This window comes from Lagenorhynchus albirostris, chromosome 8 (genome assembly GCF_949774975.1).
Source record: "Lagenorhynchus albirostris chromosome 8, mLagAlb1.1, whole genome shotgun sequence".
In the NCBI taxonomy this organism is placed as follows: Eukaryota; Metazoa; Chordata; class Mammalia; order Artiodactyla; family Delphinidae; genus Lagenorhynchus; species Lagenorhynchus albirostris.
Genome location: NC_083102.1, coordinates 54997069 through 55017875, shown reverse-complemented (window position 1 = coordinate 55017875; position 20807 = coordinate 54997069). Strand labels below are relative to the sequence as shown.

The following is a 20807-nucleotide window of genomic DNA, read 5'->3' as shown; positions in this document are numbered from 1 at the left end:
TTTGTTTGGGAAAGATACTGCATTTGATTGGAAAGATGTTTTAGAACAGCTTTTAGAGATGTTGATTGAGCTTCCGCAGTTTCCCCAGCTTGTTTAAAGGAGTCTTTGGGATCTATGAGTCATGAATAATTTTCTGATTAAGATCAGAAGACAGCTGTCTCCAGAGAATTCTGCAAAACTTTAAAACATATTTGAACAATGTGAAATTGACATAAGAGTAGAACATTTGCTCCAATGCCCAGTTTATGGCATGGGTACAGAGAGGACCTGGGACTGGATCACAGACTCCCAGGTCCTTAGTCGGGGGAGGGGGGAATTCTTTCTTGCCAGTACCTCCCAAGGAGAAGTTGCTGCTTAGTTTAGCGTTTGAATACAAATAAAAGTGTTATGTAACTCAGGACATAACATACTTAATTTATTATAGCACATTTATAAAGTCCTAGGAGATGCCTGAATTATAATAATTGGTGAGTCTGTTTTGTGTCTTTCTCCAAAGCCTTTGCTTAGGGAGCGACTTTTGAAGTCAATGATGATGCCAGATTTGGAAGAATTCTAGAGGCATGTGTTTGGGGACCAGCGCGGATGAGAATCATATTGGATCTGCAGACGGTAAGACATTACCAATATGTATGTAAAAGGATGACAAGACAGTCAAATCCTATGACAGATCATTCCTTTTAAAGAGAAATATCAATGCAATACTTAGCCACCGTCAAAGAGTAGTCATAAACAGTACCACCAACAAACCGTACAGTTTCAAAAGAAGCCTGGTACCCTGTTTTCCTTTTGAAATGCTTAATGAAAAGCTGCACAAAAAATTTCTGTGGATTTGAGGATTTTGGAATAAGCAAGCAGTAGGAACAGAAGCCCACGTGCTCTGTCTTTACTGGCTTTGTTTTGGTTTCAAGCTTAGCGCAAAATGTTTCTGCCAAGTGAATGTATGTGTGTTCATGGGATGTTTTCTGCTTTGCTTCACTCAGGCCCTGGTTTGTATCAGTCAGACATTGTTTCAGTGTAAGAGAAAACACACCCCTTGAAACAATTAAGGGATCGAAACTTATCATGAGGGCGAATAATAGACTGCAATGTCTATTTAGAATAGGGTTTTAGAAATTAATTACTGGGATAGGTCACAGAATGCTTCACTGTTTTCTAACGATTAAAAATGACAGTTGTGATAATTAGATCATGAGAAATTTGTCAGGGCAATATATTTATCATTTATCACTTTAGAAAGGGGTTGGCAAACTTTTTCTGTAAAGAGCCAGATAATAAATATTTTAGGCTTTGTGCGTTTGTAGTGTGAAAGCAGCCATAGACAGTAAGTAAATGAACACAGTAAGTTCCTGTGTTCCAATAAAACTTTAGGTATTAAGTATTATATTTCATATGATTTTAACATGTTCTTCTGTTGATTTTTTGCCAACAATTTAAAAATGTAAAAAACATTTTTAGCTCTGGGTTGTATAAAAACAGGCAATGAGCCAAATTTGGCCCAAGGGCTATAGTTTGCTGACTCCTGCTTTAGAAGAAAAGACCCTGTTATTGTTTACACTAAGATGTCTGAGCATTATTTTTAAAAGCTATGCATTTGTTTTTCAATTCACAATTATTTTATAATTCTGGTCTAGTGATTATTGTTTTTAAATGCATTGTTAGGGTTGTTTGAGGACTGCAGTATGAGGGTTAGCTGAGTGGCACGAGATTTGACAAATGAAATTCTGACTGTTCTCATTAGGTTCCAATTCCGTTCATCAGTAAAAGGAACTTGTGTCATTGCCTCACTTGTTGCAATGAATAAATCTGTATAATTTTACAAAAGAACAACTGCATGGATTCTTTTGCAGCCTGAAGACTTGAGTGTTAGGCTCCTCTTTATAAAAGTTTCCATGACAATCTGGCCTGAGAGAATGACAGGTTTGCCCTCATGGAGAATTTCTTATTAAGGAAGCTTTTCTTTCACCAGGAAGCTTTATGGGAACTTAATAGGGGGTCAAACAGAAAGGACCAAATAGGACCCTTTCATAAACCATACCTTATACTCACTCTGGCCTGAAAGAGAGCTTGTTTCCTACTGTGTGTGGTGATGGGGTGATGTTCAGAAGCTGAGAGGTTAGAGAGGACCACCGTGCTACCCTGGGGTCCTTCCTTCCTAGTGGTAACCAGGAGACCCAGACACAAGCATGAGCTATTAATATATGGGCTAAGCCAAGAATTATAGGCCCCTAGCTTTCTCTGTTGAAAGAAAGTATGTGGAGTGGTAAAGTGAGTGGGCTCTAAGCTCAACTCTCTGAGTTTTTTTCCTGGTTCTGCCATTTACTAGCTGTGTGACTTTCACCTCTCTGTGCCTCATTTTCCTCCTCTGAAAAAGGGGCCTGACAATAATAAATAACAACAATGCCAGGGGTTGTTGTGGGGATTAAGTAAGTTAATACTGTTGGCTCTCCTATTTTAGGTTTCCACATCTGCTGAAGTAGGCCAACTGTATGTACTACACCGTTTTTTACAAGGAACTAGAGAATCCACAGATTTTGGTATCTTTAGGGTCCTGGAACTAATCCCCCCATGGATACAAGAGACAACTATCTATGTAATGCATTTTGGAACAGCACCTGGCACATGGTAGTGAAAACTAAATGATAGCTGTTGTGATAATTTTCTTTCTTTTGAGACTTGAAAGTAATGCAACATTTGCAAAGTCTTATTTAAAGGGAGATTCCTTTCCTCAGGCATAATCGCTATGACAATATCATTTAATCTCTTGCTTTTTCTTCCTCATCCATTATCACTCCATCGTCCTACTGATCTATATTTTCCAGCCACCTTAGCCACCCTGTCCTAATACCCATTTTGGATCTTGGCCTTTATTCTCTTCCCACCCACTGCACTTTGTTATAAACTCAGTGATCTCCTGGATCTAAATTGAGGAACACTTGGCTCATTTATAAGAGGGAAACATAGTTCATCAGGTGTAACCTAATATATTGCCTTGTAGCTGTGGCACAGCCCAGTCTGAATTTGGTTGGAAATCTCTGGGTTTTCCAGGCAGGTTTATAGTATGCTGCTTATACCCTGATAGAGCTGAGATGTTGAGAGGATAGAGCCCAAGGGGGAAAACTGGTAGTGTTCTGAAGGTAGGCTTTATGTCTCAACATTTTTTAGTAGGGTGCCCCAGGGGTTTTGGAGAATGTTCTGTATTCTGAAGACCTTCAGGAAAGACTTTGCGCTTGACTATACATATTGGGCTTGGGTCCCTTTCCTGCCGACTGCTTTCTGGACTGGAAGAGAAGAAGCTTTAAATGTTTCTGTACACTGTTTTAAATCCAGCTAAGGCTTTGTTATCTTTCCTCTTGGCCCTGTGCTCTGGAGCTGTGCAGGAGTGTGGACAGTTGTTGAGGGAAGCTTTTATTTTTGTTAATTATTATCCTGGATTTGGCTATTCCTATTTTCTTGGAATAAAAGTGAGATATTGTTTGGACTACTCAGTTTACAGAGAGTAGGATTTTTATTTTTATTTTCCTAGAGAGGATGCGTTGTGTAAGTTTTGGACAAAAGCAATTCTGAAACATTTTAATATGTTTGTATAAGGAAAGGCCATGTTGTATAAGGTTTACATGAGGTCTATGGCTTTTGCTCTTTTGGATGACTCTAAAAAAGCAGTTCTTAGTCCTATAAGAAACAACGTCTGTCTTAAATTCCTGCTTATCCCTTAAAAACACAATACAGGGGGCTTCCCTGGTGGCACAGTGGTTGAGAGTCCGCCTGCCGATGCAAGGGACACGGGTTCGTGCCCCAGTCCGGGAAGATCCCACATGCCACGGAGCGGCTGGGCCCGTGAGCCATGGCCGCTGAGCCTGCGCGTCCGGAGCCTGTGGCCCGCAACGGGAGAGGCCACAGCAGTGAGGGGCCTGCGTACCGCAAAAAAAAAAAAAAAAAAAAAAGGGAGAAGTTGAAAACCCTTCAAATTCTAGAAGGCAGAGGGAGAAGAGAGAAAGGAAAGAAGGAAGGAAGAGAGAGAGGGAGGGAGGGAAAAGGGCAAGAACTCAGCATTTGTGTATGGGCTCCATGCATGAAAACTTCCATAGGATGGGTAGAAACATCCAGAAAGGTTTTAGGAGAGCCTGGAATTCCCCTCTCTTCTGAGGGGAGAATGAAAGCCCATAAGAAAAGTTGTGAGGTCAGCATGGCCCTCTGTGATGTGGAAACAGTAGAGCAGGATTGTGAGGAAGAGTCTACGTAGATGGTCCTGAGATAGTATTTCTAGTTGCCCAGGGCCTGTACAAGGCATGTACAGGATCCAGAAGTCCTCATGAACCAAAGGGAGAAGGCGCAAACATTTGAGAGAACTGGTAGACTAGAATAGGTCCAAAAGCATTCTACCACCTATTAGATAGATGAACATCAGAAAGTCAGGTAATACCAACTATTGCTGAGGGAGTTGGGAAACTATCTTTCCCTGTTAGTGGAGGTCTAACTTGATACAGCTATTCTGGGGAGTTTTCTGGCTTAGAGAAATCTGGTCATATACACTAAGATTCCCACTCCTGAGTATATACTCTAGAGCCACTCTGACATGGGACTATAAGGGAACATGTATGAGTATGTTTATCTGGGAAGACAGAAAGTTGGTGGTAAGTGAGGTATCCATTGCTAGGGGAATGAATTAGTGAATTATAGAATATACATATGTAGTGGAATTCTACACACCACTCAGAATTAATTATCTAGATGTACATAAAGCAACATGGATAGATCTTAAAAACATATGTTGAATGAAAAAAGAAAAAAATTGTTCTATGGCACTGTTAGATGTATATAAATTAAATACCTACAACATAAACAGTATTACCTATTTCTCAAAGATACAAACATACCTAAATACATTTATGTCTTATAAACATTTGTGTGGATGCCTCTAGCAACAAGGGGAATGGAAGTTATGATGAGAAGTTAAGGGGGAAACAATAAAAATTAATAAAACATGATATAGGCCTTGTGAGGTTAAATGATGGTATATCATGAGCTAAGAGATATAATTAACTCTGAACATTAGATTAAAAAAAAGCGCTATAGTTTGCATATCTGAATCACAGTGAATGCATATGGTGATATATTGTGATGATTATATTCAGGAGAGGTGGTCCTGCAAGGAGTGACAAGGAGTGACCAGCCTCTATGGGTAAGCTACACATCCAAATTACATAAACAGAAGATTTCAGGACCAGGACGGAATTTAGTAAATTGCTTGTTATTTAGTTCTCCGATGCCCTGGAAAATGAAGCATTTACCCCCTGAGATTAATTTTTCACTGACTGATCAAACTCAATGTACTATTTATGTTCTCTGTAACAGGAATTTTAAAGTATATAAATTCTTAAGCGAGAGTCTGATATCCAAAAAGACACATTACTTTCATCTGAAGTAATCTGAAGTTCAACTGGGTGAAATACTGCTATAATTTAAGCTCCTTATTTATAAAATATGGATCCAGTTAATCAGATTTATAGTGTGAAGTTGGAGCTCTCTCTGATAACTTAGAGAAGGTGGTCTAATGTTCTTAAAATATTATCCCCTCTGGTCTTCATTATTTACCAGCTCCATGTTGGCTGTCACTACCTTTGTAGATCTCGGTTTCCTCATCTGTAAAATGATTGGACTAGTGCATCACTCCCTAAAAATGCTATGATTTCACAATAACAAAACCAAAAAAGATGATTAAAATCTACTTTCTACTAAATAGAAAGTCCTCCCTGCTGTATTTCCAACAGTCTACCAGGATTGCCTCAGGGTGAAGAGAAGTTGACAAGCACAAACTCCAATGGTAGGTGTGAATGAAATTCTATTTCCACACTGTTATCTTTGGGTCACCCAGTGCGTTTCAGAATCAGGCATTTAAAAAATTCTAGTGAATTATTCTTAAGAGTAGAATTGGAGCAATAGATTTATATGCTGGTGCCTCGGTATAATCCCATTATCAGAATCTGTGATTCTGGATGGTGTTAGAAGTAAAATTATTTCTTTAAGTTTCTTTGGGTGCTTCCAGTATAAATATATCCTGGATGGTTTGCAAGATGGTCTTATAACATAATAATAATAATACCTAATACATTATACTACATGCACAGACACTGTGGTAAGTGATTTCCAAATATTAACTAAATTCATTTTCACAACAACCCTGTGAGTTAGATACTATTATTATCCCCTTTTATGGAGGAGGAAAATGAAACACAGAGAAGTTAAGTTGCTTAAAATTTTTGGCTAAAAAGTAGAGGAGATGGGATTTGAACCCATGCTGTTTAGCTCGAGTACATGCTTTTAACCCCTAGGCTTACTATCTCTCTAATATGGAGTGAAGTTCCAGTTTACATAAACATTTTTGTATTATACTAGAGATTTTTCTGGACTGTGTGTTCTGAAAAATGTCCCCGTTACTCCATTGATTGTCAGTTCTTGGAGGAAGATAATCAGGAAAAAAAAACCAACCCATCAGCTTGGCTCTCTTACTCTGATTCTTCCTTCAACCCTGCCTCTTACAACAGTATATCAAATATTTATTCAGTTCCTCCTGTGTACCAGATTAAGTGCTTGATTTTTATTAACTTGTTGATTCCTCATGATGCATATGAGGCTTGCGTGATTTTTAGCCCGATCTTACTGATCAGCAAGCTGAGGCTTACGAAACGTACACATTTTGCTCGTGGTCATATGTCAAAAGATTATCCACCGGAGCATGCTGTGAACCATTGCTAAGCCCCTTGTAGGATTGCTTCTTCTTTTTTTTTAAACGACTTTATTGGAGTATAATTGCTTTACAATGCTGTGTTAGTTTCTGATTTATAACAGTGAATAAGCTATACGTATACATATATCCCTATATGCCCTCCCTCTGCGTCTCCCTCCCACCCTCCCTATCCCACCCCTCTAGGTGGTCACAAAGCACCGAGCAGATCTCCCTGTGCCATGAGGCTGCTTCCCACTAGCTATCTATTTTACATTTGGTAGTGTATATATGTACATGCCACTCTCTCACTTCGTCCCAGCTTACCCTTCTTCCTCCCTGTGTTCTCAAGTCCATTCTCTACATCTGCGTCTTTATTCCTGTCCTGTCCCTAGGTTCTTCAGAACCTTTTTTTTTTTTTTTTTAGATTCCATATATATGTGTTAGCATACAGTATTTGTTTTTCTCTTTCTGACTTACTTCACTCTGGATGACAGGCTAGAGGTCCATCCACCTTACTACAAATAACTCAATTTCATTTCTTTCTATGGCTGAGTAATATTCCATTGTATATATGTGCCACATCTTCTTTATCCATTAATCTGTCGAGGGACACTTAGGTTGCTTCCATGTCCTGGCTATTGTAAATAGTGCTGCAATGAACATTGTTGTACATGACTCTTTTATTTTTATTTTTTTGTGGTACGCGGGCCTCTCACTGTTGTGGCCTCTCCCGTTGCAGAGCACAGGCTCCAGACGAGCAGGCTCAGCGGCCATGGCTCACGGGCCTAGCCGCTCCGCGGCATGTGGGATCTTCCTGGACCGGGGCACGAACCCGTGTCCCCTGCATCGGCAGGCGGACTCTCACCCACTGCGCCACCAGAGAAGCCCCATGACTCTTTTTGAATTAAGGTTTTCTCAGGGTATATGCCCAGTAGTGGGATTGTTGGGTCGTATGGTAGTTCTATTTTTAGTTTTTTAAGGAACCTCCATACTGTTCTCCATAGTGGCTGTATCAATTTACATTCCCACCAACAGTGCAAGAGGGTTCACTTTTCCCCACACCCTCTCCAGCATTTACTGTTTGTAGATTTTTTGATGATGGCCATTCTGACCTGTGTGAGGTGATACCTCATTGTAGTTTTGATTTGCATTTCTCTAATGATTAGTGATGTTGAACATTCTTTCATGTGTTTGGTGGCAATCTGTTTATCTTCTTTGGAGAAATGTCTATTTAGGTCCTCTGCCCATTTTTGGATTGGGTTGTTTGTTTTTTTGATATTGAGCTGCATGAGCTGCTTGTAGATTTTGGAGATTAATCCTTTGTCAGTTGCTTCATTGGCAAATGTTTTCTCCCATTCTGAGGGTTGTCTTTTCATCTTGTTTATGGTTTCCTTTGCTGTGCAGAAGCTTTTAAGTTTCATTAGGTCCCATTTGTTTATTTTTGTTTTTATTTCCATTTCTCCAGGAGGTGGGTCAAAAAGGATCTTGCTGTGATTTAAGTCATAGAGTGTTCTGTCTATGTTTTCCTCTAAGAGTTTTATAGTGTCTGGCCTTACATTTAGGTTTTTAATCCATTTTGAGTTTATTTTTATATGCTGTTAGGATGTGTTCTAATTTCATTCTTTTACATGTAGCTGTCCAGTTTTCCCAGCACCACTTATTGAAGAAGTGGTCTTTTCTCCATTGTATATTCTTGCCTCCTTTATCAAAGATAAGGTGACCATATGTGCGTGGGTGTATCTCGGCTTTGTATCCTGTTCCTTTGATCTATATTTCTGTTTTTGTGCCAGTACCATACAGTCTTGATTATTGTAGCTTTGTAGTATAGTCTGAAGTCAGGGAGCCTGATTCCTCCAGCTCTGTTTTTCTTTCTCAAGATTGCTTTGGCTATTCGGTGTCTTTTGTGTTTCCATTCAAATTGTGAATTTTTTTGTACTAGTTCTGTGAAAAATGCCATTGGTAGTTTGCTAGGGATTGCATTGAATCTGTAGATTGCTTTGGGTAGTAGAGTCATTTTCACAGTGTTGATTCTTCTAATCCAAGAAAATGGTATATCTCTCTATCTATTTGTATCATCTTTAATTTCTTTCATCAGTGTCTTATAGTTTTCTGCATACAGGTCTTTTTTCTCCTTAGGTAGGTTTATTCTGAGATATTTTATTCTTTTTGTTGCAATGGTAAATAGGAGTGTTTCCTTAATTTCTCTTTCAGATTTTTCATCATTAGTGTATAGAATGAAAGAGATTTCTTTGCATTAATTTTGTATCCTGCTACTCTACCAAATTCATTGATTAGCTCTAGTAGTTTTCTGGTAGCATCTTTAGGATTCTCTATGTATAGTATCATGTCATCTGCTTTACTTTATCAGTAACAGCTTTACTTCTTCTTTTCTGATTTGGATTCCTTTTATTTGTTTTTCTTCTCTGATTGCTGTGGCTAAAACTTCCAGAACTATGTTGAATAATAGTGGTGAGAGTGGACAACCTTGTCTTGCTCCTGATCTTAGAGGGAATGGTTTCAGTTTTTCACCATTGAGAATGAGGTTGGCTGTGGATTTGTCATAATGGCTTTTATTATGTTGAGGTAGGTTCCCTCTATGCCTGCTTTCTGGAGAGTGTTATCATAAATGGGTGATGAATTTTGTGGAAAGCTTTTTCTGCATCTATTTAGATTATCATATGGTTTATATCCTTCAGTTTGTTAATATGGTGTATCACATTGATTAATTTGCGTATATTGAAGAATTCTTGCATTCCTGGGATAAACCCCACTTGATCATAGTGTATGATCCTTTTACTGTGCTGCTGGATTCTGTTTGCTAGTATTTTGCTGAGGATTTTTGCATCTATGTTCATCAGTGATATTGGCCTATAGTTTTCTTTTTTTGTGACGTCTTTGTCTGGTTTTTGTATCAGGGTGATGGTGACCTCGTATAATGAGTTTGGGAGTGTTCCTCCCTCTGGTATATTTTGTAAGAGTTTGAGAAGGATGTGTTTTAGTTCTTCTCAAAATGTATGATAGAATTCGCCTGTGAAGCCATCTGGTCCTGGGCTTTTGTTTGTTGGAAGACTTTTAATCACAGTTTCAATTTCAGTGCTTGTGATTGGTCTGTTTATATTTTCTATTTCTTCCTGGTTCAGTCTCAGGAGGTTGTGCTTTTCTAAAAATGTGTCCATTTCTTCCAGGTTGTCCATTTTATTGGCAAATATTCGCTTGTAGTAATCGCTCATGATCCTTTGTATTTCTGCAGTGTCAGTTGTTACTTCTATTTCATTTCTAATTCTGTTGATTTGACTCTTCTCCTTTTTTTCTTCTTTTTTCAAAATTCAAAAGGTTTATTACTCATCTATTAATTCTATTACACTTATTTATTCAGTTTTATTGTTTTAAAATATATCAAAATAAAAAGAGAAATTTATACCTATCTTATCTATGTATGGAAGAACAGCTGGTACCCAAGGTGGCACCAACAATCCTAGCAGCTCTTACTTTACATATCTGTAGTAGTCAGCAATTTCCATTTCTTTTTCCCTCTCAATGAAAATGCAGTTTCCCCAAAGAGTTGTATTTGGCAGCATTCTCACGTTCTTGTTGAGCCCGCTTCTTCATGGCCTCCCGCTCTGCCCTCTGCTCTTGTTTGATGGGCTTTGACAGTACTGGCTCAGAAACATTGGGTTCCCTCCATGGAATTCATTGCTTGCTGAAGTCTTGGAATAGAAATGGGGTTTGGAGCTTGGGTGCGGACTGGCGCTTAGTCACAGCAGGGGGAACAGGCTCCCGCTGGAGAGAAGTGCAAGATGAAATGTTGTAGGGTGCAGGCCTAGGTGCAGCAGACTGAGCGACACTAGGCTGGGTATGGTCGGTCCAACCCGGTTGGGTTGTGTTGGTCACAGCTGGCTGAGCTGGTTTGGCAGGACCTGGCAAAGAGGCAGGAGCTGGCTGGGATGAACTGACTGCAGCGGGTTGAGCTGAGTTAGTACAACCGGGCTGGGCACGGTCAGCCACAGCAGGCCGATGTGAGGCCAGAGACTGTGGCCTCCGAGGAGCAGGTCGAGCTCTCCCTTTTTTTCTTGATGAGTCTGGCTAATGGTTTATCATTTTTGTTTATCTTCTCGAAGAACCAGCTTTTAGTTTTATTGATCTTTGCTATTGTTTCCTTCATTTCTTTTTCACTTATTTCTGAGCTGATCTTCATGATTTCTTTCCTTCTGCTAACTTCGGGGTTTTCTTGTTCTTCTATCCCTAAGTGCTTTAGGTGTAAGGTTAAGTTGTTTATTTGAGATGTGTCTTGTTTCTTGAGGTAGGATTGTATTGCTATAAACTTCCCTCTTAGAACTGCTTTTGCTGCATCCCATAGGTTTTGGGCCATCATGTTTTCATTGTCATTTGTTTCTAGGTATTGTTTGATTTCCTCTTTGATCCCTTGGTTATTTAGTAGCATATTGTTTAGCCTCCATGTGTTTGTATTTTTTTACAGTTTTTTTCCTTTACTTGATATCTAGTCGCATAGTGTTGTGATTAGAAAAGATACTTGATACGATTTCAATTTAACCAAGGCTTGATTTGTGACCCAAGATATGATCTATCCTGGAGAATGTTCCATGAGCACTTGAGAAGTTAGTGTATTCTGTGTTTTGGATGGAATGTCCTATAAATATCAATTAAATCCATCTTGTTTAATATATCATTTAAATCTTGTGTTTCCTTATTTATTTTCATTTTGGTTGTTCTGTCCATTGGTGAAAGTGGGGTGTTAAAGTCCCCTACTATTATTGTATTACTGTTGATTTCCCCTTTACGGCTGTTAGCATTTGCCTTATGTATTGAGGTGCTCCTATGTTGGGTGCATAAATATTTACAATTGTTATATCTTCTTCTTCGATCGATCCCTTGATCATTATGTAGTGTCCTTCTTTGTCTCTTGTAATAGTCTTTATTTTAAAGTCTGTTTTGTCTGATCTGAGAATTGCTACACCAGCTTTCTTTTGATTTCCATTGGCATGGAATATCTCTTTCCATCCCCTCACTTTCAGTCTGTATGTGTCCATAGGTCTGAAGTGGGTCTCTTGTAGACAGCATATATAAGGGTCTTGTTTTTGTATCCATTCAGCCAGTCTGTGTCTTTTAGTTGGAGCATCTAATCCATTACATTTAAGGTAATTATCGATAAGTATGTTCCTATTACTGTTTTCTTAATTGTTTTGGTTTTTTTATTGTAGGTCTTTTCCTTCTCTTATGTTTCCTGCTTAGAGAAGTTCCTTTAGCATTTGTTGTAATGCTGGTTTGGTGGTGCTGAATTCTCTTAACTTTCTTGTCTGTAAAGGTTTTAATTTCTCCATCGAATGTGAATGAGATCCTTGCTAGGTAGAGTAATCTTGGTTGTAGGTTTTTCCCTTTCATCACTTTGAATATGTTCTGCCACTCCCTTCTGTCTTGCAGAATTTCTGCTGAAAGATCAGCTGTTAACGTTATGGGGATTCCCTTGTATGTTATTTGTTGTTTTTCCCTTGCTGCTATTAATATTTTTTCTTTGTATTTAATTTTTGATAGTTTGATTAATATGTGTCTTGGCATGTTTCTCCTTGGATTTATCCTGTATGGGACTCTCTGTGCTTCCTGGACTTGATTGACTATTTCCTCTCCCATGTTAGGGAAGTTTTCAACTATAATCTCTTCAAATAGTTTCTCAGTCCCTTTCTTTTTCTCTTCTTATGGGACGCCTATAATTCGAATGTTGGTGCATTTAATGTTGTCCCAGTGGTCTCTGAGACTGTCCTCAATTCTTTTCATTCTTTTTTCTTTATCCTGCTGTGTGATAGTTATTTCCACTGTTTTATCTTCCAGGTCACTTATCCGTTCTTCTGTGTCAGTTTTTCTGCTATTGATTCCTTCTAGAGAATTTTTCGTTTCATTTATTGTGTTGTTCATCATTGTTTGTTTGCTCTTCAGTTCTTCCAGGTCCTTGTTAAACATTTCTTGTATTTTCTCCATTCTATTTCCAAGATTTTAGATCATCTTTACTATCATTACTCTGAATTCTTTTTCATGTATACTGCCTATTTCCTCTTCATTTGTTTGGTCTGGTGGGTTTTTGTCTTGTGCCTTCACCTGCTGCGTATTTCTCTGTCTTGTCACTTTGCTTAACTGTGTTTGGGGTCTCCTTTTCACAGCTGCATGTTCACAGTTCCCGTTGTTTTTGGTGTCTGCCCCCAGTGGGTAAGGTTGCTTCAGTGGGTTGTGTAGGCTTCCTGGTGGAGGGGACTGGTGCCTGTGTTTTGGTGGGTGGCTCTGGATCTTGTCTTTCTGGTGTGCAGGGCTGTGTCCAGTGGTGTGTTTTGGGGTGTCTGTGAACTTAGTATAATTTTAGGCAGCCTCTCTGCTAAGGGGTGGGGTTGTGTTCCTGTCTTGGTAGTTGTGTGACATGGGGCATCCAACACTGGATCTTGTCTGGCCATTGGGTGGGGCTGGGACTAAGCGTTGAGACAGATATCCCTGAGAGAGCTCTCAGTGATTGATATTACATGAGGCCAGGAGGTCTCTGGTGGTCCAGTGTCCTGAACTGGACTCTCCCACCTCAGAGGCTTAGACCTGACACCAGGCTGGAGTACCAAGACCCTGTCAGCCACACGGAAGAAGAAAAGGGAGAAAAACAGAAAGAAAAAAAGATAATTAAAAAATAAAATAAAATAGTTAAAAGAATTATTAAAATAAAAAAGTAATAAAAAAAGAAGAGAGCAATGAAACCAATAAACCAATAAATGAAACAACGAAACAATAGACAAATCCACCAATGATAACAAGCGCTGAAAACTAAACTAAGATAAACATGTAAATCAGAAACTAGTCAGTCCCTAGTTTCATACAGCATACAGTCACATACAGCAAACCCCAAGTCTACAGTTGCTCCCAAATTCTACTGCCTCAATTTTGGGATGATTCATTGTCTATTCAGGTATTCCACAGATTCAGGGTACATCAAGTTGACTGTGGAGATTTAATCTGCTGCTCCTGAGGCTGCTGGGAGAGATTCCCCTTTCTTTTCTTTATTCGCATAGCTCCTGGGGTTCAGCTTTGGATTTGGCCCCACCTCTGCGTGTAGGTCGCCTGAGGGCATCTGTTCTTCGCTCAGACAGGACGGGGTTAAAGGAGCAGCTCATTAGGGGGCTGTGGCTCACTCAGGCCAGGGAGAGGGAGGGGTATGGAATGCAGGGGGAGCCTGTGGCGGCAAAGGCCGGTGTGACATTGCAACAGCCTGAGACGTGCCGTGTGTTTTCCCGGGGAAGTTGTCCCTGGTTCACGGGACCCTGGCACTGGCGGGCTGCACAGCCTCCCAGGAGGAGAGGTGTGGATAGTGACCTGTTCTTGCACAGAGGATTCTTGGTGGCTGCAGAAAAGCGTTAGCGTTTCATGCCCGTCTCTGGGGTCCACGCTGATAGCCACGGCTCGCGCCCGTATCTGAAATTCATTTAGGCTGTGCTCTTAATCCCCTCTCCTCACTCACCCCGAAATAATGGTCTCTTTCCTCTTAGGCAGCTCCAGACGTTTTTTCCGGACTCCCTCCTGACTAGCTGTGGCGCACTAGACCCCTTCAGGCTGTGTTCAGGCAGCCAACCCCATTCCTCTCCCTGGGGTCTGACCTCCGAAGCCCGAGCCTCAGCTACCAGCCCCCACCCGTCCCGGCGGGTGAGCAGACAAGCCTCTCGGGCTGGTGAGTGCTGGTCGGCACCGATCCTCTGTGCAGGAATCTCTTCGCTTTGCTCTCTGCACCCCTGTTGCTGCGCTCTCCTCCGTGGCTCCGAAGCTTCCCACCTCCTCTGCCTGCAGTCTCTGCCCATGAAGGGGCTTCTAGTGTGTGGAAACTTTTCCTCCTTCACAGCTCCCTCCCAGAGGTGCAGGTCCTGTCCCTATTCTTTTGTCTCTGTTTTTTCTTTTTTCTTTTGCCCTACCCAGGTACGTGGGGAGTTTCTTGCCTTTTGGGGAAGTCTGAGGTCTTCTGCCAGCACTCAGTAGGTGTTCTGTAGGAGTTGTTCCACATGTAGATGTATTTCTGATATGTATTTGTGGGGAGGAAGGTGATCTCCGCGTCTTACTCCTCCGCCATCTTGAAGGTCCTTGTATGATTGCTTCTAAGGATACTTAGCATTTGTGGGCATGGGTTTCTCATCCCTAGAGTAAGAGAGTTATTCGGATGTCTTCTAATGTAATGTTCATCTTTACTTCTTTATGAGTCCATTAATCATATGGGTCATGTCTCCTCACTTAGTACTGGCTAAAGTAGAATTTCAAACCAGGCTCAAAAACTGGCGCCTTTTTCTCTCATTGGCTTTGGCAAATCATGAGCATATGAAGCAACAAAACAGAATAATACACAGAAACCTATATTTTTATTCCTTTCCTAGAAACTATTTTAAATCAAGCACTGTTATTATTTATATTATGCAGTCTTTCCCTTCATTAATAAAGCATTTTTTTAAATAATAAAAATTTATTTAGAACGACAATATTCTGTGTTAGAGGAGGAATTGCTGTGTTCAATTGGATGAAGTTGTGCTGGTATTCACATCTTTAAAAACATCTTCCAAAACTTGACCCTGAATTTCGAAAGCCCTTGAAGCAAACTCTCTTAGTAAAAACTAGCAGGAGAAGGACTGAGGTAGAAAAGAGGTCATGACTAATTGCCTGGGAATGTTTCCTCACGCTTAAAAAGAGGTGGAAGAGTGGGGTGAGGAAGTGGGGTGGTGTGACCTTTTGATCCTAGATGTCTTGCTTATATTTCCTTATCACGAACCTTTTTGCTAAAAGTGAAGTGTTGGTAAAGTGGCTTTAGTCTGCCAGAGAGCCTCTTGGCCTTGGTCCAAACCTAACTGAAATATTATCAGAAATACATTCTTTACCATGTATAGCACTTGCAAGTTCTTCTAATGAGGTCCACACATGGTAGCCAATTAGGATAATCCAGTGCCTTGGGCAGGGAAGAGAATGCCTTCTCACGTAGGGGTTATCCATGTAGGGGTTATCCACCAAATGTGGCTTTGCGTGGCATGTCCAGGGGATGATGCCAAAGTGCTGTTTTGTGGGACAGAAATAAGTACCATTATATATTTGTGAAGCTCAAAAAAGCATCTAGTTTTTATACTCTTATTTGAGAAAAAAATGACTTAAAGCTTATTTTATTCTAGGATAAAACTAAAAAGAAACCTTGATGGAGTATGCCTCTGGAAGGAGGCTGCACATGGCAAGTTTAAGGAAGATGACATGATGGGTGGTTAATAGGACAAGAAGAAAGGGTTGGTGACAGACTCGGGGAGATAACAAGCTCATGACACACAACAAGCTCACAATATACACACATTCATAGAATGTCTAGAATCAGTGTGCCAAAATACGTAAGGGTCCAAAATATACTCTAAAACTTCAGATATTCTATGCCTTTTATTTATATAGTGCTTATTTTTAAGGAACTCCTAGAGTTTTATTTATAATTTAGATTAGTCTAATTTTGCCCTTGGAGTCTTAAAAGCCTCATGCTTCTTTTAGGCAGGCAGTAGACTCCTCCGATTCCTGGCACCATTTCATGTTAGGAAACCAAGTTCCACTCGACGTTTCCTGGAGATAGCCTTGATTCATGGCAAAATTAGATCTGTTCTCCAGAGTCATCAACAGTCAAAACTTAAAAGGCATGTGGTAGAACCTGCCTCTGCCCAGAACATTTTGAAATTCCATGGGCAGCCAGTGAGCCTGCAAAACCGTTACCAAGTTTGCTTCACTGTCATTCTTTGGGGACAATGGAGCTGCATTCTCAAGGGTGCCTTTCTTGTGCTCACTGGGTTCCCTGGCAGCTAATACAAGAGCACATTGCAAATTGGCAAGAGGCATACATCTTATTCCTAGAAAAAGACTCAATACTAGCTTGTATATCCAGACATTTCAGAGCTGCTAGAGCTTATAGGGGAGGAAAAAAAATTTGTCCTTCTCTCAAAGTCAGTCTCCATTATAGGAGAGCCAACTGGAAATCTATCATTGGCATGGATCTGTCCTGACTGGATTTGACACGGATGTACCTAAGTGGAATTCTAAAGTCTTGGTCATTTTTGAAGACCATTCTGCTTCCTTCTTGTGCCTCTCTAGAGTGTAAACAGTGCTGATGAATCTATGTGTTACATCTTGTGAGTCATATATTTGCATTTTAACAGAGGTGTCCAGTCCTTAACCCGAAGGACTGAATCTTAGGGTGGGAATTTCAGCTCCTGTGGCAGACCGGGGGGAAGAAATTTTGGGAATGAGTGTGCTTAGTGGAAAGGCTTAAATCAACCCAAGAGGATGGATAAGTATAATTTATCTTGTGCCATCACTTGCCAGAGTTATTTCTGGGAGCCCCTCTGATGTGGATTCCGTAGAACTCTGTGAATCAGAAGGAATGCAGTGAATGACCTCAGCTCCAAAGGGGGCTGCCTACCTCCATCTGTGCCAGGATCTGGATGACAGGGAGTAAAATATAGACCCTAGTCCTTGGGTATTGTGCCCTCCTGGAAGATCTGGCCTTCCAGAAGGGAGGAACCCAGATGGAAAATGACCTGAAGTACATACCATTGAAGTGCCACATGGGAGGGAGAATAGTAGGTTTGTGGAAAGGGAGAAGACCATCCATTCTCTTACTCCTGTCGTGGAAGAGCCTGCAGAATATAGGAAAGGGTGCTCATTTATCCTAGACGTCACTCTGCCACCATCTGGGTGAGTGGCCTTGCTGTATTCCAGTCAGCAGCTAAATTATCCAGTTGCTTTCTCGAAACCTGCTCAAAACCAGACATTTCCTTGGAGCAACATTGGCAATTTATTTTACTGTCTTAAGTTACTTCTGCTTTGAAAGCAACTTAAACCAAATAATTTTGGAGATGATATATGGAAAAGAACTTTAAGACCTTAGTTTACCATTTGTTCATGTCTGGTATAGATCTAGAACCACTTTTGGGGGGAAACCTTGGCTCTGACTGCAGGTGCTATGAGGCCTCTGCAGAATGGCTGAGTTAATGTGCCATTCAGGCAGGAGTCAGGATTAAGATCTTAAATTAGGATCTTAAATAGTCAAATTGACTATTCAATGCTTTTTTTCTAATTATAAAGTAATTTACACAAATTATAGAAAATATAGGAAAATAATAAAAATCACTTATAGTTCTGTGTTTCAGAGATACGGCTATTAAAATTTTGGAGTACTTCCTCCCATTCTAAACTATATGAATTAGTAACTTACTTTACAAGGTAGGGAACACACCATATATATATATATATATATATATATATATATATATTTAAAATTTCTGTTTCTTTTACTTATTACTAAATCAGGAATGTTTTCTTATGTTATTAAATATTGTTTGAAATCACGCTATTTACTGGTTGCATACTATTTCATTGTAAGAATATATTATAATTTATTTACGTGATCCTTTACGGTGATGGCTCAAATTACCTTGATCTCTCAGGCACCTTTCTTCTGCTCATGTGCCCTTAACTTTTATGAGAGATGCTATTAATAACATAGGCCTGTTATGATGGTTCATTTTATGTGTCAGGTTGGCTAGGCTATGGTGCCCGGTTGTTTGGTCAAACACTAGTCTAGCTGTTGCTGTGAAGGTAATTTGTAGATGTGATTAACATTTACAACAGTTGACTGTAAGTAAAGGAGATTATCCTGGGTAGTGTATGTGGGCTCATCCAATTAGTTGAAAGCTTTATGAGCAAAAACTGAGGTTTCCTGAAAAAAAAAAAAAAAAAAGAAATCTGCCCCAAGATTGTAACAGAAATTCTGCCTTGAGTTTCCAGCCTGCTGGCCTGCCTTACAGATTTCAGATGTGCTAGCCTCTATAATCCCATGAGCCAATCCTTGAAATACATCTTTAGATCTGTTTTTCCAGAGAACCCCAACTGATACACCTGTAAAACCTGTTATCACATTTGCCTTGAGAATGTCATCAAAGACCTTGCCTATCACATAAATTAGAACGCCTGCAAGAGATCTCACATAAAATTTTCTTAAAAATTAGTAGTAGGAAAATATCTGCTTCCACTGAATACTAGTATGTTGCCTATTCTCTGATAGTGAGAAGCACACCACTATCCTACTCTTCTTTGGGTTTAGTTGGGAAGAAGCATGGAGCTCAGCCATGGTGGGTCAATTTATATTCTTTCTTCTAGGTCACAACTTAGCACCTCACTTAAATTTTCCTCTATCCTTTTCTTTACTCGTATCTGTAAGCTGTCTTAATTCTCTGTGGAAAAGGATAAGATGTAAAGAGCCAAGGTCCACCCTCTGTTTTTCTTCCTTTGATTTTAGGGTGAATGTTTTCCCTCCCTCTCTGGCTGAATAGAAATTATATTTACTTTTGCCCTTTTCCTAAAGACTTGAGAAAAACCATTAAAAAAAATCTGTTTTCTTTTCTCCAGTCTGTACTGCAGTAATGGCTTCCCACTGAGTTACAGCCAGCAGGGCCCCACCACCTTGGGCAGGATCATTGGATCAGCTCTCAGGTGTTTGAAGTTGGCTAAGCCTGGTCAGTGGATGAGCCTAGAGACCAGAAGGCAGGATATTGGGTAGGCTTAGTTTACTCAATTACTTGTATGTATTAAAAAGCTTTGCTCAAGAATTTTTTTCCAATATAATCCCCATTATTTCAATTTGAAGGCCTGTTTCAACAGAAGTCATTCTGTTGTCAGTATCAAATTTTTCTGCATAGTAATCTGGCTCAATCATGGCCATCGGCAGTTTAATAAGATTCAGATGGCATACAACCCATATGAAAGATGTGAAAACCTTAGACATGCATTAATAGCTCCTGGTCCTGGCACCACAAAATATCACCAAACCCCAGGTCTGCTTTTTGCTTCCAGTAGATGCTTTTGATTTACAGGCACATTAAAATTACATAGGAAATATAAATATCCAAAGTAAAAGGCATGTGAAAGAGACTATTTTACCTGTCCAGGAATATTTTATACTTTGGTGAGAAGATGATGTGGCAGCCTGGCACATTTGGAATTCCAAGGGAAAGAGAGCCAGATAGCCCTTAAAGAAAGATATATCGAATAGAGTCATCTCCAATGACTAATGAATATGGTTAGCACAGTATATCAGGAAACAGAATACTCTCATTTTCTTCTTCTGAGAGTACAAAGTATAGAGGAATCTAATGTTCTTTGTAAAAATATTTTTGTATTTATTGTTTAGTCTCCCAAATGGCTATTCTCCCAAAAGGCAAAGATAGTTTGAGTCCCAGAATTTGGATTTAACCTTAGAGTTTCTCTAAATACCATTTGTCTGATGTTTCTTTAATATGGAGATTAAATGCAAACATGAAATTAACTTCCTTGAAACATTCACTTTGAACTTTGCTTTTCTGCTACTGAGGAGATGATCTTTTGAACAGATGCCCTGCCACATCGACAGTGCGTTCAGAGCTTGGATGTGGGCCAGCCTTGCTTAGCCGTTTTTCCTTGTTTAGCTCGCTCAATATTATTGGCAGGTTGCTTCCACCAAAACCCCTATTTTCTAAAGGATTTTTGACAACTTCAAGTAGGTTCAGTATCTTTCATGGGAACTTGTGCTAACCGGGCAGAAAGACTGATGTGCCAATTACAGCAGCAGCAGAAGCTGAGTGGCTTTTGTTTTATTAGAAATATAATCCAATCCTGTGCAGGCCAATATATAGAGCCTATGATGTAATTTTTAAAGTAATACACAACCAAAAAACTATTTAAATTACATAGTGTTCCTTTTCTGAATGGTCTTGGAGGACCTTTTTAGATAATTTCAAAATTCTTTAATTAGTTTTATAATGGTGATTAGCATTATTATCCTCCCTTTAGAAAGGAGAATTTACTCTTATGATGAGCAAGGTTCTTTCCTTCTATTTTGGCAAGTATATGAAAGTGACTGAATCAGCACCATTCTTTTCTTAACTTCTGGGAACTCAGGATGATTGGTGGGGTAACCCTTTAAGTTAAACTATCTATTTGAAGCATTCACTAAAATGCGAAGGCTGAAAAATCCACAGTTCTTAATTTGTCGTTTTGGTAGCATTGCTCA

At 39.8% G+C, this 20807-nt stretch overlaps 1 long non-coding RNA gene across 1 annotated transcript in view; it reads left to right on the top strand.

Annotated features, from left to right (window-relative positions):
* The window catches only part of LOC132524708 (uncharacterized), a 437056-nt gene that overhangs the window by 83641 nt on the left and 332608 nt on the right, over positions 1 to 20807 (top strand). The window contains exon 3 of the long non-coding RNA XR_009541987.1: positions 497 to 609. This is a non-coding gene — a long non-coding RNA (uncharacterized LOC132524708). The remainder of the gene's footprint in view (positions 1 to 496; positions 610 to 20807) is intronic.